We start from the raw sequence: 23,966 nt of genomic DNA on the forward strand, positions 1-23,966 counted from the left end.
AACTACAAACTAACAAGGCGACTACGTAGGATGTGTGATCCGATCCGGATCCGTTCGAATGATCTGGAACTATAAAATGAGTGAGTGAAACATGGATCAGTTTTAGAAAGATCCGAGTCACCGCTTTGCTGAGGGAAATAGAGGCCAAGTGTACAAGTGAGTAAGCTGTCTTCAATGAGGCATTCGAGGATAGTCGGCGTTCCAAGGCAAGGAACCGACGTGTATTCCTTTCGTATCTCCAAGAAAAGCCAGTTTATCTTCTCGTTTTGATAGCTGCACAATAAATCGACCGTCAGCGTCTCTAGTGGTTGTGTCCGCGAACTGTTTCTCACAGTTGCTCTCCTCGACGGATAATGTGCTGGTAACTCGGCATGTTTCCAGCTCCCAGAATTTGCTCAGCTGCTCTTCGATGCTAGCACTGCAGACGTTTCCAACGATGGATGAAGACCATCGGTGGTGGATGAAGGTTAACTCTGCCTGCTATCACCCAACCAAAAGCAGTGTTTTGAAGTGTCACTCTTTCGTGGGATAGCTTGATGAGTCCCTCCTTTAAGACGTTGTAGTATTGCTCTACGCCGAAGATGAGGTCGATCAGGCCAGGACTGTGGAACGAAGGATCGGCCAGCTGAACGTGACGAGGTATCTGCCACATGTTTGTGGTGATCTTGCTCGATGGGAGCTCACGAGGGAGCTTGTTGAGGATAAGGACCTTTCCGGATGTTGAGTATTCGTTGTTTAAGGATTGAATCCTTAACACAGCCGTATGTTGTGACGTCAAAGAAACTTCTCCAATTCTTCAGATGCGATGATTTTCACGCCGTTTCACCACATCCATCCGATGATTAAGGCGCTCGGTGACGATGTTGATTTGTGCCCCGGAATCCAGCAAGGGACGTGCAGTGCACAACACTGTTGTCGATATGGATAGAATAGTGTGTAAGATACTGGAAAGGATAGGTAGAACTCGTCGAAGGAGCTTCCGTCGCTTCAGTTGCTGATGCTGCTTCGTGCAGCAACGTATAATACCGTTGGTTGCTGATCTTGCATTCGCTTGATGTGCACTGTCGTAGGCAATGAATTGGAGAAAAGCAGTTGAAGCACAATCGTTTCGAATGCACTAGTTGCTTCATATCTGCTACTCTCATATTGTTGATTATTTCACAACGGAACACTGAATGTTTTGATACACCGCACAATTTGCACTGTGTTGCGTATAATGCACTATTCATAGCACTGGTCGCAGCATGGATGGTTTGCACTCGAGGGTTGTTGCGCATTGTGTGTCCGGTTCTGGATCCGCTGGCTGGCTTGGAAAAAGACTTCAGTACAAGGCAATGGTTGCTGAAGAATTGCACTAAATCTGTGTACGTTGGCATGGTCATAGACTTCTAGTGAAGCTCCCAATGACGCAGGGTTGTCGGATCCAGAGGCGAACTCAGCCTGAACACCAGCAGCGTGCTCCATGCATCCGGTTTCTCGCCTTCCTTTTCGAGCATTAGAAGGTTACGCTCGAAATCGTCGACGAGTCAGTTAAGAGAATTTGCACATTTTCTCTTCAGCGGTGCTATGTTGAATAACGCCTCCACGGTGGATTTAACGATGATGTATTTGTTCTCGTAGCGCTCAGTCCGAACAGCTTACAGGATACGTCGTAGTTTTTGTTGTGATTTCCAGAGCGTCGATCACCGCGCGTGCGTCCTTAGTAAGCGACGCAGCAAGGTAATGCAACTTTTCACATTCGATCAGCTGCTCTGACGAATGGATAAGCGATTGAAACGCGCCCTGGAAGGCAGTCCAAATATTTCTGTCGAAATGTGGTAGCATGATTTCTGGAAGTTTTGCACGCACCGGGACTGTCGTGGGTTTCTGCTCAATGCCGGCAAATGGGTTTGGTGTTGTAGGCAATGGGATAAGCGATGCTTCTCCTCTCAACTCGAATATCCTGTCGTCGAACACGCCATATAGCTCGATTGTCTCCTGTACCTGGTCGTCGCTCACAACGTTCATGATCGAGTCGTATCATAGTTTGTATTCCGCTGCAAGCACCTTCACTCGGTCTGCTATGGTTTTCAGCGCGTGAACTTCGGTGCTGTGTTTGGCGTACATCTGTTATAGACGGTCAAGCTGCTACTCCAGGTGAGTGCGTTGACGGTCCAATTTGGTGACGTCTGGAACGGAGCCAAATTCTCTGGTGGTGGAACTTTGGCTTTCCTCCATGTTGTCGACCACTGGAACCACTTCTTTTGCGGGCGAAGGGTCAACGGGCATAGTTTCACTGTTTAACACAAACTGTACTTTTCACAAACTTCCCTAAACCGAACTGTGGATCACTTGCACGTGAATCCAATTGCCGAAGGACCAACTGTTAATGATGAAGCTGAAGTTTGCGAAATGATGAGACACGAGATGCACAGTTTGAACTCTGGAACTTGACTAAATTTATGAAGGAAAAAACCCGCTTATATAGTGCAGAAATTCTGGAATTCGAGCTGCCAAACTCGGACTCCATACTGACTACATACCATAGCAGTTGCCCGCTGTGTAATAGAGAAAAGCTGGGTATTCGATCCACGTATGCAATTGAAGTAGAACCGCCATCTATCGTTCTACTGGTTGGGTGTAGTGTAACCATTACGCTTGCTGTAACAATTACGTTCCCGTCGTTCGACAAGTCCAGGGGTCGGCACATCAGCATAGCCGAAGAATGTTCTCATCGATATGTGAATACGGTAAGGAAACACATATGAAGCATACTAGAAGTATCCGATTTACGGTAGCCGATGTTATACATACTTTCTCAGCAAAAAATCAGAAAAATATAGCAAGTAATGGAAACAGATTCCATCGTTCTTCTCCTTAACTTTCAAAAAACTTAAAACTTATTCGGCGTTGCGTTTCTAATAGATAAAGCGATGGCTATTGAATGCATATAACCTCAACAAAAAACATCCATGCATCCAACATCAACTGAACCGTTTCAATAAAAAAAACTTTACTGAAGTAGGATGAGTACATTAGCTGTGTAGGTTGTTACTCCAAGTTTCTTAGAATTTAATGATCAGTTCAGATAATAAAATCGAAAATACCGTAAGCGCACATCTGTTTCATTGACGCGCGACGAAGAACGAAACAAAACTGAGAGCAGAAATCTGACCGAGTCTCTCTCGGGCAAATCACTTCAAAAGCGCTCTGTTTACCCGAGAGAGAATCGGGCAAAACACACAACAATTGAAATAATGCATTTCAGTAATGCACATTTTACTAAAAATCAACAAAATCAGTGTCAAATTAGTCGTTTCATTGGATATCAGTCAAGGTGGATTAAAATTATCAGGGACCTTACGACAAGTGACGAATTGTCAAATTGCTGTAGATTCCACCACCTGATATTTTTAATCCACGTTGGATATCAGTAACAAAAATCTAGAATAGAGATACAGGAAGTTCTGGAGATACACGGTACCTCCTGTACGTGGATTCGGAGATACAGGTTTTGCCCGATATACGCCATACTTGACATACGCGATTTTTTCTAATTTGACAGATTTTTGAGCAAATTGTACTGATTTGACACATGAAATATCAAATGCAAAATAAATTCTCGTTTGATTGAATTCCAAAAACCGTCTTAAAGGGTACACTATTGTAATCTGCAGTTGAAATCAGATCAAATTACTAATTTAGTGGCTAAAACCTACCACTTCAAGCAAAAATATGTGAAATAATTTGACTGAAAACCTCTAAATTCGACTTACGCTAATAGTCGAGATTGCTTTTGCTATTGCCGCCGATCCGCATTCAGGCAGCGGTCAGAACCTCGCCGCATGCGATTTTGCCGCAAGCTTTTGTATGGGATTTGACGTTAATGACAGCAATTGCGAATATGCCGCATGCGGTGATGCGGCAAAATCAAAATCATTTGACATTGCCGCATCGCCGCATGCGCATTTCAGATGTCAAATGTCTAAAATCATATCAAATAATGATTATCTTTATAAAGAAACAACAAAATATCATTATAATACCTTGAAAAGCTAGAAAGTTGAGAACACTTTTTTCTTGCCGCATGCGGAAAAATCGCATGCGGCGAGGTTCTGACCGTTACCTCATAGCGCATATCAGCGAATACCTGTATGCGGTTTTCTAAACTTGACAGTTCTTTGAGAAAATTTTACTGATTTGACACATCAATTGTAAAATGCCAAATAACTTCCCTTTTGATCGAATGTTAAAAACCATTTCAAAAGGTTTAAAACTTTTATATTCAGTCAGAATCATATCAAATAATTAATTAGGTGACTAAAACCCCCTACTTGCAACATTATACGAAAATTAGTGACATTTTGGCTAGAAATCCCGAGATTCGACTTATGTGGAAATACGCACACTTCGACGTTATCTGTCAAAATCCATATAAATATTATATATATATATATATATATATATATATATAAATATATATATATAAATAAATATTATATATATATATATATATATATATATATATAAATAAATATTATATATATATATATATATATATATATATATATATATATATATATATATATATATATATATATATATATATATATATATATATATATATATATATATATATATATATATATATATATATATATATATATATATATATATATATATATATATATATATATAATATTTATTTATATATATATATATATATATATATATATAATATTTATTTATATATATATATTTATATATATATATATATATATATAATATTTATATGGATTTTGACAGATAACGTCGAAGTGTGCGTATTTCCACATAAGTCGAATCTCGGGATTTCTAGCCAAAATGTCACTAATTTTCGTATAATGTTGCAAGTAGGGGGTTTTAGTCACCTAATTAATTATTTGATATGATTCTGACTGAATATAAAAGTTTTAAACCTTTTGAAATGGTTTTTAACATTCGATCAAAAGGGAAGTTATTTGGCATTTTACAATTGATGTGTCAAATCAGTAAAATTTTCTCAAAGAACTGTCAAGTTTAGAAAACCGCATACAGGTATTCGCTGATATGCGCTATGAGGTAACGGTCAGAACCTCGCCGCATGCGATTTTTCCGCATGCGGCAAGAAAAAAGTGTTCTCAACTTTCTAGCTTTTCAAGGTATTATAATGATATTTTGTTGTTTCTTTATAAAGATAATCATTATTTGATATGATTTTAGACATTTGACATCTGAAATGCGCATGCGGCGATGCGGCAATGTCAAATGATTTTGATTTTGCCGCATCACCGCATGCGGCATATTCGCAATTGCTGTCATTAACGTCAAATCCCATACAAAAGCTTGCGGCAAAATCGCATGCGGCGAGGTTCTGACCGCTGCCTGAATGCGGATCGGCGGCAATAGCAAAAGCAATCTCGACTATTAGCGTAAGTCGAATTTAGAGGTTTTCAGTCAAATTATTTCACATATTTTTGCTTGAAGTGGTAGGTTTTAGCCACTAAATTAGTAATTTGATCTGATTTCAACTGCAGATTACAATAGTGTACCCTTTAAGACGGTTTTTGGAATTCAATCAAACGAGAATTTATTTTGCATTTGATATTTCATGTGTCAAATCAGTACAATTTGCTCAAAAATCTGTCAAATTAGAAAAAATCGCGTATGTCAAGTATGGCGTATATCGGGCAAAACCTGTATCTCCGAATCCACGTACAGGAGGTACCGTGTATCTCCAGAACTTCCTGTATCTCTATTCTAGATTTTTGTTACTGATATCCAACGTGGATTAAAAATATCAGGTGGTGGAATCTACAGCAATTTGACAATTCGTCACTTGTCGTAAGGTCCCTGATAATTTTAATCCACCTTGACTGATATCCAATGAAACGACTAATTTGACACTGATTTTGTTGATTTTTAGTAAAATGTGCATTACTGAAATGCATTATTTCAATTGTTGTGTGTTTTGCCCGATTCTCTCTCGGGTAAACAGAGCGCTTTTGAAGTGATTTGCCCGAGAGAGACTCGGTCAGATTTCTGCTCTCAGTTTTGTTTCGTTCTTCGTCGCGCGTCAATGAAACAGATGTGCGCTTACGGTATTTTCGATTTTATTATCTGAACTGATCATTAAATTCTAAGAAACTTGGAGTAACAACCTACACAGCTAATGTACTCATCCTACTTCAGTAAAGTTTTTTTTATTGAAACGGTTCAGTTGATGTTGGATGCATGGATGTTTTTTGTTGAGGTTATATGCATTCAATAGCCATCGCTTTATCTATTAGAAACGCAACGCCGAATAAGTTTTAAGTTTTTTGAAAGTTAAGGAGAAGAACGATGGAATCTGTTTCCATTACTTGCTATATTTTTCTGATTTTTTGCTGAGAAAGTATGTATAACATCGGCTACCGTAAATCGGATACTTCTAGTATGCTTCATATGTGTTTCCTTACCGTATTCACATATCGATGAGAACATTCTTCGGCTATGCTGATGTGCCGACCCCTGGACTTGTCGAACGACGGGAACGTAATTGTTACAGCAAGCGTAATGGTTACACTACACCCAACCAGTAGAACGATAGATGGCGGTTCTACTTCAATTGCATACGTGGATCGAATACCCAGCTTTTCTCTATTACACAGCGGGCAACTGCTATGGTATGTAGTCAGTATGGAGTCCGAGTTTGGCAGCTCGAATTCCAGAATTTCTGCACTATATAAGCGGGTTTTTTCCTTCATAAATTTAGTCAAGTTCCAGAGTTCAAACTGTGCATCTCGTGTCTCATCATTTCGCAAACTTCAGCTTCATCATTAACAGTTGGTCCTTCGGCAATTGGATTCACGTGCAAGTGATCCACAGTTCGGTTTAGGGAAGTTTGTGAAAAGTACAGTTTGTGTTAAACAGTGAAACTATGCCCGTTGACCCTTCGCCCGCAAAAGAAGTGGTTCCAGTGGTCGACAACATGGAGGAAAGCCAAAGTTCCACCACCAGAGAATTTGGCTCCGTTCCAGACGTCACCAAATTGGACCGTCAACGCACTCACCTGGAGTAGCAGCTTGACCGTCTATAACAGATGTACGCCAAACACAGCACCGAAGTTCACGCGCTGAAAACCATAGCAGACCGAGTGAAGGTGCTTGCAGCGGAATACAAACTATGATACGACTCGATCATGAACGTTGTGAGCGACGACCAGGTACAGGAGACAATCGAGCTATATGGCGTGTTCGACGACAGGATATTCGAGTTGAGAGGAGAAGCATCGCTTATCCCATTGCCTACAACACCAAACCCATTTGCCGGCATTGAGCAGAAACCCACGACAGTCCCGGTGCGTGCAAAACTTCCAGAAATCATGCTACCACATTTCGACAGAAATATTTGGACTGCCTTCCAGGGCGCGTTTCAATCGCTTATCCATTCGTCAGAGCAGCTGATCGAATGTGAAAAGTTGCATTACCTTGCTGCGTCGCTTACTAAGGACGCACGCGCGGTGATCGACGCTCTGGAAATCACAACAAAAACTACGACGTATCCTGTAAGCTGTTCGGACTGAGCGCTACGAGAACAAATACATCATCGTTAAATCCACCGTGGAGGCGTTATTCAACATAGCACCGCTGAAGAGAAAATGTGCAAATTCTCTTAACTGACTCGTCGACGATTTCGAGCGTAACCTTCTAATGCTCGAAAAGGAAGGCGAGAAACCGGATGCATGGAGCACGCTGCTGGTGTTCAGGCTGAGTTCGCCTCTGGATCCGACAACCCTGCGTCATTGGGAGCTTCACTAGAAGTCTATGACCATGCCAACGTACACAGATTTAGTGCAATTCTTCAGCAACCATTGCCTTGTACTGAAGTCTTTTTCCAAGCCAGCCAGCGGATCCAGAACCGGACACACAATGCGCAACAACCCTCGAGTGCAAACCATCCATGCTGCGACCAGTGCTATGAATAGTGCATTATACGCAACACAGTGCAAATTGTGCGGTGTATCAAAACATTCAGTGTTCCGTTGTGAAATAATCAACAATATGAGAGTAGCAGATATGAAGCAACTAGTGCATTCGAAACGATTGTGCTTCAACTGCTTTTCTCCAATTCATTGCCTACGACAGTGCACATCAAGCGAATGCAAGATCAGCAACCAACGGTATTATACGTTGCTGCACGAAGCAGCATCAGCAACTGAAGCGACGGAAGCTCCTTCGACGAGTTCTACCTATCCTTTCCAGTATCTTACACACTATTCTATCCATATCGACAACAGTGTTGTGCACTGCACGTCCCTTGCTGGATTCCGGGGCACAAATCAACATCGTCACCGAGCGCCTTAATCATCGGATGGATGTGGTGAAACGGCGTGAAAATCATCGCATCTGAAGAATTGGAGAAGTTTCTTTGACGTCACAACATACGGCTGTGTTAAGGATTCAATCCTTAAACAACGAATACTCAACATCCGGAAAGGTCCTTATCCTCAACAAGCTCCCTCGTGAGCTCCCATCGAGCAAGATCACCACAAACATGTGGCAGATACCTCGTCACGTTCAGCTGGCCGATCCTTCGTTCCACAGTCCTGGCCTGATCGACCTCATCTTCGGCGTAGAGCAATACTACAACGTCTTAAAGGAGGGACTCATCAAGCTATCCCACGAAAGAGTGACACTTCAAAACACTGCTTTTGGTTGGGTGATAGCAGGCAGAGTTAACCTTCATCCACCACCGATGGTCTTCATCCATCGTTGGAAACGTCTGCAGTGCTAGCATCGAAGAGCAGCTGAGCAAATTCTGGGAGCTGGAAACATGCCGAGTTACCAGCACATTATCCGTCGAGGAGAGCAACTGTGAGAAACAGTTCGCGGACACAACCACTAGAGACGCTGACGGTCGATTTATTGTGCAGCTATCAAAACGAGAAGATAAACTGGCTTTTCTTGGAGATACGAAAGGAATACACGTCGGTTCCTTGCCTTGGAACGCCGACTATCCTCGAATGCCTCATTGAAGACAGCTTACTCACTTGTACACTTGGCCTCTATTTCCCTCAGCAAAGCGGTGACTCGGATCTTTCTAAAACTGATCCATGTTTCACTCACTCATTTTATAGTTCCAGATCATTCGAACGGATCCGGATCGGATCACACATCCTACGTAGTCGCCTTGTTAGTTTGTAGTTTGTTTGTTAGTTTGACATGGACACTGTCCATATCTGACGAAACCCTCTTAGCCGCGTTCGATAGGAAGATGCTCAGAAGGATACTTGGCCCCGTATGTGTGGAAGGACAATGGAGGAGCCGTTATAATGACGAGCTATACGAGATGTACGGCGATCTCACTGTCGTGCAGCGCATCAAGCTCGCCTGACTCCCGTGGGCTAGTCATGTTGCACGCATGGAAACAGAAGACCCAACCCGTAAAGTCCTTCTAGGCCATCGACAAGGACAGAGGAGGCGTGATTGACCCAAATTTAGGTGGCAAGATGGCGTGGAGGCGTCCGCCATTAAGACCGGGATAACGGACTGGCAGATGAAGGCGCGAGACCGTGAGCGGTTTCGGACACTTCTGAGGCCAAGATCTCAAAGCGGTTAAGCGCCGCATAAGTAAGTAAGTACTTTCATAGTAAGAGAGGCTCACGTACTTCCATGCCCACAACACTCGAAAACGTCGAACCATCCGACCGGCAAGAAATGTGCGAATTATTTGCGCAATTTTTGTGCCGTAAATATCCTCTGCCAACAACGAATGTGTAGAAATCCCGAGATTCGACTTATGTGGAAATACGCACACTTCGACGTTATCTGTCAAAATCCATATAAATATTATATATATATATATATATATATATATATATATATATATATATATATATATATAATATATATATAAATAAATATTATATATATATATATATATATATATATATATATATATATATATATATATATATATATGTATATATATATATATATATATATATATATATATATATATATATATATATATATATATATATATATATATATATATATATATATATATATATATATATATATATATTGACAGACCCTCCGATAAAATCGCATCTGATGGAGCATAGACACGGGTCTAAGGCTCGTGGCAACGCTCATCGGATGCGATTTTATCGGAAGAGATTTATATGGGATTTGACAGATAACGTCGGACGTGCGATTTCGTCGTCCGACGTTATCTGTCAAATCCCATATACAAATTTGACAGGACGAAATTCTGCACAAATGTCACAAAATACAATTTTGTAGTGAAAGTATATTCATTTGTTATTCATATACGGAGTTTTACACCATTTCCATGCGTATTTTTCAACATATTTTTCGGCAAATTTGTTGGCAGTCAATAGTTCGACAGGTTTTGAGATTAAGCGAAGCAGAACAGTTAACCTATGAAATGGTGGTGTATATGAAATATTTTTTGCTTGTTTTTTTGTTTGGAATTTTAAAATCACGATAAACAAGTTATTTTTCACTTTCAATGCTGCCGAAAATGCGTATGCGTAAGGTAATTATATATTTTTGACAGTTCTATTATGTGGGCTTGTGCCGAAATGTATTATATACATTTGGGCTATGTGGGCTTGTGCCGAAATGTATATAAATATATATATATAAATAAATATTATATATATATATATATATATATATATATATATATAAATAAATATTATATATATATATATATATATATATATATATATATATATATATATATATATATATATATATATATATATATATATATATATATATATATATATATATAATATTTATTTATATATATATATATATATATATATATATATAATATTTATTTATATATATATATATTTATATATATATATATATATATATAATATTTATATGGATTTTGACAGATAACGTCGAAGTGTGCGTATTTCCACATAAGTCGAATCTCGGGATTTCTAGCCAAAATGTCACTAATTTTCGTATAATGTTGCAAGTAGGGGGTTTTAGTCACCTAATTAATTATTTGATATGATTCTGACTGAATATAAAAGTTTTAAACCTTTTGAAATGGTTTTTAACATTCGATCAAAAGGGAAGTTATTTGGCATTTTACAATTGATGTGTCAAATCAGTAAAATTTTCTCAAAGAACTGTCAAGTTTAGAAAACCGCATACAGGTATTCGCTGATATGCGCTATGAGGTAACGGTCAGAACCTCGCCGCATGCGATTTTTCCGCATGCGGCAAGAAAAAAGTGTTCTCAACTTTCTAGCTTTTCAAGGTATTATAATGATATTTTGTTGTTTCTTTATAAAGATAATCATTATTTGATATGATTTTAGACATTTGACATCTGAAATACGCATGCGGCGATGCGGCAATGTCAAATGATTTTGATTTTGCCGCATCACCGCATGCGGCATATTCGCAATTGCTGTCATTAACGTCAAATCCCATACAAAAGCTTGCGGCAAAATCGCATGCGGCGAGGTTCTGACCGCTGCCTGAATGCGGATCGGCGGCAATAGCAAAAGCAATCTCGACTATTAGCGTAAGTCGAATTTAGAGGTTTTCAGTCAAATTATTTCACATATTTTTGCTTGAAGTGGTAGGTTTTAGCCACTAAATTAGTAATTTGATCTGATTTCAACTGCAGATTACAATAGTGTACCCTTTAAGACGGTTTTTGGAATTCAATCAAACGAGAATTTATTTTGCATTTGATATTTCATGTGTCAAATCAGTACAATTTGCTCAAAAATCTGTCAAATTAGAAAAAATCGCGTATGTCAAGTATGGCGTATATCGGGCAAAACCTGTATCTCCGAATCCACGTACAGGAGGTACCGTGTATCTCCAGAACTTCCTGTATCTCTATTCTAGATTTTTGTTACTGATATCCAACGTGGATTAAAAATATCAGGTGGTGGAATCTACAGCAATTTGACAATTCGTCACTTGTCGTAAGGTCCCTGATAATTTTAATCCACCTTGACTGATATCCAATGAAACGACTAATTTGACACTGATTTTGTTGATTTTTAGTAAAATGTGCATTACTGAAATGCATTATTTCAATTGTTGTGTGTTTTGCCCGATTCTCTCTCGGGTAAACAGAGCGCTTTTGAAGTGATTTGCCCGAGAGAGACTCGGTCAGATTTCTGCTCTCAGTTTTGTTTCGTTCTTCGTCGCGCGTCAATGTGAAACAGATGTGCGCTTACGGTATTTTCGATTTTATTATCTGAACTGATCATTAAATTCTAAGAAACTTGGAGTAACAACCTACACAGCTAATGTACTCATCCTACTTCAGTAAAGTTTTTTTTATTGAAACGGTTCAGTTGATGTTGGATGCATGGATGTTTTTTGTTGAGGTTATATGCATTCAATAGCCATCGCTTTATCTATTAGAAACGCAACGCCGAATAAGTTTTAAGTTTTTTGAAAGTTAAGGAGAAGAACGATGGAATCTGTTTCCATTACTTGCTATATTTTTCTGATTTTTTGCTGAGAAAGTATGTATAACATCGGCTACCGTAAATCGGATACTTCTAGTATGCTTCATATGTGTTTCCTTACCGTATTCACATATCGATGAGAACATTCTTCGGCTATGCTGATGTGCCGACCCCTGGACTTGTCGAACGACGGGAACGTAATTGTTACAGCAAGCGTAATGGTTACACTACACCCAACCAGTAGAACGATAGATGGCGGTTCTACTTCAATTGCATACGTGGATCGAATACCCAGCTTTTCTCTATTACACAGCGGGCAACTGCTATGGTATGTAGTCAGTATGGAGTCCGAGTTTGGCAGCTCGAATTCCAGAATTTCTGCACTATATAAGCGGGTTTTTTCCTTCATAAATTTAGTCAAGTTCCAGAGTTCAAACTGTGCATCTCGTGTCTCATCATTTCGCAAACTTCAGCTTCATCATTAACAGTTGGTCCTTCGGCAATTGGATTCACGTGCAAGTGATCCACAGTTCGGTTTAGGGAAGTTTGTGAAAAGTACAGTTTGTGTTAAACAGTGAAACTATGCCCGTTGACCCTTCGCCCGCAAAAGAAGTGGTTCCAGTGGTCGACAACATGGAGGAAAGCCAAAGTTCCACCACCAGAGAATTTGGCTCCGTTCCAGACGTCACCAAATTGGACCGTCAACGCACTCACCTGGAGTAGCAGCTTGACCGTCTATAACAGATGTACGCCAAACACAGCACCGAAGTTCACGCGCTGAAAACCATAGCAGACCGAGTGAAGGTGCTTGCAGCGGAATACAAACTATGATACGACTCGATCATGAACGTTGTGAGCGACGACCAGGTACAGGAGACAATCGAGCTATATGGCGTGTTCGACGACAGGATATTCGAGTTGAGAGGAGAAGCATCGCTTATCCCATTGCCTACAACACCAAACCCATTTGCCGGCATTGAGCAGAAACCCACGACAGTCCCGGTGCGTGCAAAACTTCCAGAAATCATGCTACCACATTTCGACAGAAATATTTGGACTGCCTTCCAGGGCGCGTTTCAATCGCTTATCCATTCGTCAGAGCAGCTGATCGAATGTGAAAAGTTGCATTACCTTGCTGCGTCGCTTACTAAGGACGCACGCGCGGTGATCGACGCTCTGGAAATCACAACAAAAACTACGACGTATCCTGTAAGCTGTTCGGACTGAGCGCTACGAGAACAAATACATCATCGTTAAATCCACCGTGGAGGCGTTATTCAACATAGCACCGCTGAAGAGAAAATGTGCAAATTCTCTTAACTGACTCGTCGACGATTTCGAGCGTAACCTTCTAATGCTCGAAAAGGAAGGCGAGAAACCGGATGCATGGAGCACGCTGCTGGTGTTCAGGCTGAGTTCGCCTCTGGATCCGACAACCCTGCGTCATTGGGAGCTTCACTAGAAGTCTATGACCATGCCAACGTACACAGATTTAGTGCAATTCTTCAGCAACCATTGCCTTGTACTGAAGTCTTTTTCCAAGCCAGCCAGCGGATCCAGAACCGGACACACAATGCGCAACAACCCTCGAGTGCAAACCATCCATGCTGCGACCAGTGCTATGAATAGTGCATTATACGCAACACAGTGCAAATTGTGCGGTGTATCAAAACATTCAGTGTTCCGTTGTGAAATAATCAACAATATGAGAGTAGCAGATATGAAGCAACTAGTGCATTCGAAACGATTGTGCTTCAACTGCTTTTCTCCAATTCATTGCCTACGACAGTGCACATCAAGCGAATGCAAGATCAGCAACCAACGGTATTATACGTTGCTGCACGAAGCAGCATCAGCAACTGAAGCGACGGAAGCTCCTTCGACGAGTTCTACCTATCCTTTCCAGTATCTTACACACTATTCTATCCATATCGACAACAGTGTTGTGCACTGCACGTCCCTTGCTGGATTCCGGGGCACAAATCAACATCGTCACCGAGCGCCTTAATCATCGGATGGATGTGGTGAAACGGCGTGAAAATCATCGCATCTGAAGAATTGGAGAAGTTTCTTTGACGTCACAACATACGGCTGTGTTAAGGATTCAATCCTTAAACAACGAATACTCAACATCCGGAAAGGTCCTTATCCTCAACAAGCTCCCTCGTGAGCTCCCATCGAGCAAGATCACCACAAACATGTGGCAGATACCTCGTCACGTTCAGCTGGCCGATCCTTCGTTCCACAGTCCTGGCCTGATCGACCTCATCTTCGGCGTAGAGCAATACTACAACGTCTTAAAGGAGGGACTCATCAAGCTATCCCACGAAAGAGTGACACTTCAAAACACTGCTTTTGGTTGGGTGATAGCAGGCAGAGTTAACCTTCATCCACCACCGATGGTCTTCATCCATCGTTGGAAACGTCTGCAGTGCTAGCATCGAAGAGCAGCTGAGCAAATTCTGGGAGCTGGAAACATGCCGAGTTACCAGCACATTATCCGTCGAGGAGAGCAACTGTGAGAAACAGTTCGCGGACACAACCACTAGAGACGCTGACGGTCGATTTATTGTGCAGCTATCAAAACGAGAAGATAAACTGGCTTTTCTTGGAGATACGAAAGGAATACACGTCGGTTCCTTGCCTTGGAACGCCGACTATCCTCGAATGCCTCATTGAAGACAGCTTACTCACTTGTACACTTGGCCTCTATTTCCCTCAGCAAAGCGGTGACTCGGATCTTTCTAAAACTGATCCATGTTTCACTCACTCATTTTATAGTTCCAGATCATTCGAACGGATCCGGATCGGATCACACATCCTACGTAGTCGCCTTGTTAGTTTGTAGTTTGTTTGTTAGTTTGACATGGACACTGTCCATATCTGACGAAACCCTCTTAGCCGCGTTCGATAGGAAGATGCTCAGAAGGATACTTGGCCCCGTATGTGTGGAAGGACAATGGAGGAGCCGTTATAATGACGAGCTATACGAGATGTACGGCGATCTCACTGTCGTGCAGCGCATCAAGCTCGCCTGACTCCCGTGGGCTAGTCATGTTGCACGCATGGAAACAGAAGACCCAACCCGTAAAGTCCTTCTAGGCCATCGACAAGGACAGAGGAGGCGTGATTGACCCAAATTTAGGTGGCAAGATGGCGTGGAGGCGTCCGCCATTAAGACCGGGATAACGGACTGGCAGATGAAGGCGCGAGACCGTGAGCGGTTTCGGACACTTCTGAGGCCAAGATCTCAAAGCGGTTAAGCGCCGCATAAGTAAGTAAGTACTTTCATAGTAAGAGAGGCTCACGTACTTCCATGCCCACAACACTCGAAAACGTCGAACCATCCGACCGGCAAGAAATGTGCGAATTATTTGCGCAATTTTTGTGCCGTAAATATCCTCTGCCAACAACGAATGTGTAGAGCAAATGAATTCGGTTATGGTAAACGTGCCCAGTGACGCTGTGTCAGCTGCTCTCTCTAACGTCGATGTTTGTTTCTTTTCAGTGCAAAAAGCGATACAACGCCTAAAACCGTCAAATTCTTGCAGTCCAGATGGTACTCCAGGTATAGTACTTAAGAAATCCAATGCTGTTCTCATCGGACCATTTATTCGCCTGTTCTCGCTCTCCATTTCAACGACAGTTTTTCTTGAAGCATGGAAAGTTTCGTGGCTCACACAGATCCATAAAAACAGATCTAGAAGCTCTATCGAGATCTATCGTGGAATCACGATGTGTACAAAATGCTCCTTCACTGGTGCTTGACTATCACGCACCATCAGCACAGATTCTTTCCTGGTAGGTCTGTCACAACTAACCTGACCGAATTCGTATCTTTTTGCTCGCGTACTATGGTTTTGCTCTCAGGTCGGTGTCATGTACAGTAATTATCCGATATACGGTTTACGGAATCGAGCGCAATAGCGTATCTCAGGGTTTCGCGTATAGCGGATTTCAATACAAAAATGGTTTATAATACCGGTTCAGGGGTCGAAAAATATCGAAACAGAATTTTGAATTAAATATTTTAATTGAAAACAGATATATTTTCCACAAATTTGATGCAACATGGTTTTTGAACATTAGTAAAATTCAAAAAGAGCATAAAATATTTCAAAATAGTAAAATATTTCGAAAAAAAAACATATGGAGCTATCATTATGAGGAATCGCGTTCTGCGAATTCGCGTATATCGAGTATCGCGTACTGCGGATAATGGCTGTATTGAATAGCCACGTTTGGACGAAACGATTTCTGCTTAAAAACTCCTGTCAAAATTACCGTTTCCCATGGCAAAGGAAAATCGATCAAAATTAGGCGAATCTTTTTCGTGCAATTTCGTGCACCGCAAGCTGGATGGCACGAATCTTTGTTGGTGGTGCGAATGACTGGTGCGAAGAAAACTGTGTATTTTGTTATTTAAACATATTTTTGGGATTCCTGCGCTTTCGTTTAAAGGTTTTTAGTGATTTCCATAAGGTAAAAACAAATATTCATGTGTAAACATTCATGAAATCGCCATATTCGAATCCACATAAGAAGAATCGTGACATTGAAAAGCATCCGTTGTTTCTAAAACGGCATCACGCTGAAGGCTACCTTCGCACTTGATATCGCAAGCCTATCACAAAGGCTTTTGCGGCTTGAAGCAATCGTTTAATCAGCGCTTAAGACCCCTTTCAATTCAATGCACACACCCAAACATTGAAAATACAGAGTTAAGTAAAGTGTTCGTCCTTTATAAATGTGAATTTACGAGAGTAAGAATTGTGTAATTTTTCTCTAAAACATGAAAACAATTGTTCATGCTACCAATTGACCTAAATCCGTTTAAACACATGTAGTTGAATACTTGCTTGAATCTGCAACACTGGAATTGTGATATTGTGTACCGCGCTTGTGATATTACAGGGTTTCACACTTTATCTCAAGACCGCGGGACCCCTTCCCGAATCTGTCTTAGCCAAAGCCAAGATTGCGGTATGATGCTTGAAATCGTTGATGATACCTGAAAACGTTGATGATACCTGAATTCATCGGATGCAATGCTGAATCTGCGGCACATTTCTCGAAACACACTGGTCCGCGCCGAGGACATGCGGTCGAATATTTTTTTACACGGATAACCTTTGTGTACATCAGTCTATTAGAAACACTCAATTATCCTTTTCGTTTGTTTACCAAAAAAGACAATTTAATAAAATGAGTGAATGCATATTTGTTTAATTAAAATATTTACAAGTGTTAAGAAAGTAGTTTAAACTGTTTAAATCATCTTTTCTGGTAAAAACACGAAAAAATAATTCACTGTTTTCAGTACACTGATGTACACAAAGGTTATCCGTGTAAAAAAATATTCGACCGCATGTCCTCGGCGCGGACCAGTGTGTTTCGAGAAATGTGCCGCAGATTCAGCATTGCATCCGATGAATTCAGGTATCATCAACGTTTTCAAGCATCATACCGCAGTCTTGGCTTTGACTAAGACAGATTCGGGAAGGGGTCCCGCGGTCTTGAGATAAAGTGTGAAACCCTGTAAATCGATAGCATGTAGTAAAAACACGAAAAAAAATAATTGGGTGTTTCTAAAACACTGATGTACACAAAGGTTATACGTGTAAAAAAATATTCGACCGCATGTCCTCGGCGCGGAACAGTGTGTTCGAGAAATGCGCCGTAGATTCAGCATTACATACGATGAATTTAGGTATCATCAACGTTTTCAGGTATCATCAACGGTTTCAAGCATCATACCGCAGTCTTGGCATTGGCTAAGGCAGCGGTCTAATATTGTTGCGCGCAACATTGTTGCTGGCAAAATGTATGGATTTTGACAGATAGCGCAACATTGTTGCCGGCCAAATTCAAGCAAATTTGATTTTTGTCTGGCAACATTTTCTATTTACCTTGGTTATGATAATCGAGTGTATGAAATGACACAGCAGCAGTGTGCGTCTGTTGACATCCGCTAAATTTGGAATTTAAGCATTAAGCATAAAACATTTTTTGGTGTATATACAGTCAACTCTCTCTTATTTGAGAGACGATGGCACTGTTGAATAAGAGGGATTTTCAAATTAAAGAGGTTGAAAGTGAATGAAAGGTCCATACAAACATGAAAGAGAAAGAACATTTAGTATGCAGCCTTAACTGTTGCTATAGGAAACTGCGAACACGATTGCCAATATGAGCATACATCATTCAATAACCATGTCACCACCATACACAAATAAGAGGGATACAGATTTCAGAGGTTTTCCATATTAGAGGAACAAAAATGTACTGGAATTCAAGGGACTGTGCAAAATGTTCAAATAAGAGAAGTTTTTCATATTGGAGAAGTGTCACATAAGAGAGGGTTCACTGTATTTCTTCAACTCTTTATTCAACAAGTGAATGATCACGTCGCGGTACCGCGACGATCTCGGTTCGTCTATTTCCAGCCTAAGGCGGCGCTCTGGGACCAATCGAACGAGACAAACAAACACGACTCTGTTCGATAGGTGCTCTGTCAGCTGTTCGATGTCTTATAGACCTGTCATGATGCACTGCAATACGCCTATCTTTTCATCTCGAAAATGAAGCATTTTCATAGTTTAAATTGATGTCCATCTGCAGGGGGAAGATTCAACAAAAAATTTACTAGTTGTTCACATGAATAATAACATAAAAATCATTCGATTTTAATTTTCAAAAATGTAAACAATCCTCCATGCCAAAACACATACAGTGCATACACATTCATTGTGTACATACAATAGTTTAATACGTTTCAAATCTATATATTTGATGTTATAATTGATAGTGAAGCATTGCAAATATTATTGATAGCTATTTTAAACATTTTTCATGCAATTTTAAGAAGAAAAAGAGACAAAATACATAAACAAACTTGAAAATGTCCCGCATTGAATTCTATCTACTGTAGCTGCGAAGCGTTTGACATCCAAGATACTCACAGCACAGGTGGGTATCGAACATCAGAGCGTTTCTACATACACCGAGACTGCAGCTGAGAGATGGCTGTGAGAGAATTGACAACCGGTTTCTCACGCTGGTGTGTGTAGAAGCTCCGAAAAGCGTCGAGATGAGACTTTTAAAATGATGTTGAAAAAAACCATTTTAATCGCTAAAATGAAGTCAAAAAAGTTTCTTTTACTTTTTAATAATATATCTACGATTATTAGACGGCAAAAATGCAAAATATAATTGATCGATCGCTATAAACTGCCAATTCAATTTTTTCTCAGCTCCATCGTTCTTTGCATGCCGAGGAGAATTCTCTCACCGAAAATGCTGTCAGTCGCTGTCAAAGCATGCTGTCAGTTATTTTCTCAGCTGCATTCTCGGTGTATGTAGAAACGCTCTCACAGACAGAATCAACTGACATGTCCGACTCGAGGTTTGTCTTGTTTGTTTGTTTATGTCTGACAGTGCACCTTCATATGATTATATGGGTTTGTTCGTGTCGGATGTCGTGTTCGATTGCTGCTAGAGCGCCGCCTAAGACAGATTCGGGAAAGGGTCCCGCGCTTGAGATAAAGTGTGAAACCCTGTAATGCACCTAGGGATAAATGTAAACATCATCTTGTTTTACCATTTTTTGGACCAGGTACACGAATCTAATTCTAGCTTTGAGGCTAGAATAAACTAGACTGAAAATTGCAGGCTAGTTTTGCGTGTGGTTTTGTATGGAGTTTATATGATTTCAGCCTCGAACTGTCAAACTCCATACAAAAAGCTGACTAGAACCGTGAAGGGCCTCATCGTTATGTTTTTTAAGACTTTTTACATAATTTGGGCCAATAATATTAGTACAAAGTGTCACATATTTCATCGCTGTTTCTCCTTTTGCATCAAGTATTAGTATTTATAATTGCGTAGGAAATATATTTTATAAAGTAACAATGTCGCGTAGGACGGTCCCGTGGTACAGTCGTCAACTCGAGTGAGGTTAAGCTTATTTTCGAAGTGGCAAAAATTACATCAATATGCTACTAAACCTCATTTAGCATTTTTATTGGTTATTTGTTATGTAAGGGTTATAAAACTTACATGGTGTTCATAGAACACTCTAATGAATACATTTTGAGCATTGGAAGGTATCTTTGTAGTCAAATAATGCTTAATGTTGGAAACTGTTATAAGGTTTCAACAAACTGTCAGCTAAGGCGATGTTTTGTGTATGGAAATAGGCATAAAAAGGGAGAAAACCGCGCAAAATGGGATAATTGCGATAAAAACACCCAAGAGCGAAGATAACGGAGAATATAGAAATAAACTAATTTTTTGGTGCACCCTCAGTGCTTACCTAACAAATTCACTTTGTTCTCTTATTTTTTGGTTAGAGCGCCAGTTTCTAACACTTAAAAAGAGTGTGCCCATTTTGCCCCACATGCCCATTTTGCCCGCTTTCCCCCTATTAGAATATTTTACTAATTTGTAGCATAAATGTCATATATTTACTGATTGTCAGTAAAATAATTTACTGAATACATTTCAGTAATACGTATTTTACTGAAAATGAGCAAAATCAGTGGCAAATTAGTCATTTTATTGAATATCAATAAAACAAATTACACTCTGCTCCCGAGTTACGCGGTTTCTGCGTTCCCGACGAATCCGCGTAACTCGAATATCCGCGTAAGTCGAATTTCACGTTTTTTGACTAAAATACTATTGATTACTCTGAGTTTTTGATCTAATTTAGTAATTTAATATACTTTATCATTTACTTGATATGATTCGCGCTGAAAATTCTAAAATTTATGGCTTTTAAGCGGTTTCAATATGTTAGCAAAAATGTAAATTATACCGAACTTGAAGCAAATTGTACTGATTTCTGATCTGTCAAATTTAGAAAACCGCGTATCTCCGAATCCGCGTAAGTCGAGAACCGTGTAACTCGGGAACAGACTGTACTGAAAATGCTGCAATTCATTCTGTCAAATCGACCTGTCAATCAGAACATCAAAACAAAACAACGCGGTGCCCACTTGCACGTGATGTAAAAAAACAAAAAAATTGGTAGGCGCTTACAGGCACCCCGGTAAAATTTCAGGTGAGATTTCGGCTTGCGGGATTAATTTGAAACAATTGGCAGCCGTGTTGGTGTGTAAAATCTTAGCTACATTATACAGTGCTTGATGAAATTTCGTGGTGTCACTAAGCACTCACTGAACCATCAAAACTTGTTGCGGCAAAATACAGTATGGAAACTGTATTATACAACATAAAACATAGATGAACATAAATTGAGAGACTGTCAATCTCTGCGCATGAATAAAATACTCAATTTTAAAGATATATTTCACTTTTCAAATGCTACCTATTACTGAAAAATCAGTAGTATGAGAATGGCCTTACTGTGATTTCAGTAAACGAGTTGTCATTTTGGTGAGCACCCAAAATTACTGAATGATGCAGTAAACATTCTTTTTACTGAAAGAAATACTGAATTTTCGACGAAAAAAATCAGAAAAACATGACTCAAGAGACTTCAAGAGAACATATGCAATCCGCTTATTAATTCAATCGAGATTTTTATATTCTCGAAAAAACAAAAAAAATGAATCGAAAAACAATAAAGTGAGAAAAAAAAACAAACAAAAACTTTTGCCTTGCTGCTTCGGAAATCATTTGCATACAAAACGAAAGCCCTGAGAGATTAAATAGAAAGTAAACAATATTTTTCGCGTCTGTACATTCTGCCAATAAATTAACAACGGGTGGTTCGAAAAACACTGCATCGTGTGATGCTTTCCGAAATGTCAAATTCGCCGAGTACATGAAAAAATGACAGCCCTTGAATGACATTCCGCAATTGATAGCCTGCAACCTAGTTGCCAAGCATGCCCAAAACATACCTGATGATTGTTGAAACAAAACACCAACCACACCTCGATTTTGGAATAAGCGTACGCTATTACGTGCACTGCAGGTTAGAAATCACTCACTTATCAATATTCACACTTTTATTACGGTGGGTACTACAAGTAAAATGAAACAATTGCAGAGCGCTCACGTCCGCTTCTCTCGATGTGTGATATATCAATAAACGTCAACCAAATGACAGGATGCATTCTGTGTCGAAGTGTTGATTTGGCTGCGTACGTTGAATGTCAACAAAATTATTTTTTTATTCCGTATCAGTATTTCTTTGTGGCTTCAAAACATTTATATTTCGTGTTAAGTAAACATAAAAGATTTATTATTTTATTTTATTTTATTTTATGAGTTTTGAAATTTCACACTCAAAAAGTATCACCGCACTTGAACCATAAATACTAAACGTTAGACCAAAAACGGTTCTTGTGAGCTCGCCAACGCTCCAAATCGATGCGATTTTCCCTCGGTGGTGATTCTTTTTGAAAGTAGTTGTGACGGTTTTTAATGCTTCGAGCGAGGGGTTTTGAGAGATGACCGCTGAAGACTGAATTTAAACATTGTATGTGATTTTTTTATGTTGGTGTCTTTCTACCAGCAAGGATAATAATTTTACGGTTTTTATTCAAGTCGAATCCCCTTCATCTTTTTAATTACTTGTAGAAAAAATCTGAAAAAAATATGTAAGACGTGTAATATACAGTTCTCTAAACTACTTGAGCTTTGAAAATTTGTAAAGTAATGAAAAAAATGTTTTTTGCATATTGCAATATTTTTCAAACAAAATACTGTTAACTTTGAAAAGCTTTAACTTAAAAATGGTAGTGAGTTGAACCAATCTATGCACAGTCATAGAAACTGCATTAGTTGATTCAATTTTTTTCAAAATATTGCATCGATATTGGATTACGCATTCAAAAGTTATAAGCCGCCAAAGTCGCTGGCAAAAGGGGGAATTGCAAAAATTAATTATAAAAAACAGGTTTATTACACTCATTTAAAAAAAATCAAGAGAAAGATGGCTGTAGTTTACACACATATTTCAAATTTCAAGTCAATCGGCTTCCTAAAATCGATTTGGCTCGGGTAGGGTAGCCGGTTGCCTGAAATGGGGTTAAAAAACAAGCATTTGAATTGAAAATCAGTTTTGAAAATATCACAAAATCTCACGGCCCGTTGAGAAAGGTTTCAGATTTTTTTTTTGTATAGACATTCCTTATTAAAACACATACAGCCTGTTCCCGAGTTACGCGGTTCTCGACCTACGCGGATTCGGAATTATGATTCGGTTTTCTAAATTTGACAACTTAAATGTCAAATCAGTACAATTTGCTTTGAAAATTGCTCAAAAGTCATACATTTCAATCGTATCAAATAAAAGATAAAGTGTATAATAGGGTAACTGTACCAGTTTTCGGCAGGCTAGTCCAGCAGTTTCACAAAAATTGCTCACACATCAATATTTTTCATTATTTTTCTTGAAAATGTTGTTATTCTGGTTGATAAACTATCATAGTATGTTACAATATTTGTTATTTGCCGGTTCAAAGCCCTTTTTCATAAATATTCGTGAAAATGCAAACATTGATTTTGCTCCTATTTTCGGCAGTTT

General features: G+C 39.6%; 1 protein-coding gene across 1 annotated transcript in view; it reads right to left on the bottom strand.

Annotated features, from left to right (window-relative positions):
* LOC120956197 (uncharacterized) overlaps positions 1 to 22,646 on the bottom strand; it is a 49,094-nt gene extending 26,448 nt beyond the window's left edge. Inside the window, exon 1 of the mRNA XM_040377569.2 lies at positions 22,336 to 22,646. The gene's annotated coding sequence lies outside the window, so the exon portion shown is untranslated. The remainder of the gene's footprint in view (positions 1 to 22,335) is intronic.
* Between the last annotated feature and the right edge of the window lie 1,320 nt (positions 22,647 to 23,966).

The sequence above is a fragment of the Anopheles coluzzii genome, chromosome 3, assembly GCF_943734685.1.
Source record: "Anopheles coluzzii chromosome 3, AcolN3, whole genome shotgun sequence".
In the NCBI taxonomy this organism is placed as follows: domain Eukaryota; kingdom Metazoa; phylum Arthropoda; class Insecta; order Diptera; family Culicidae; genus Anopheles; species Anopheles coluzzii.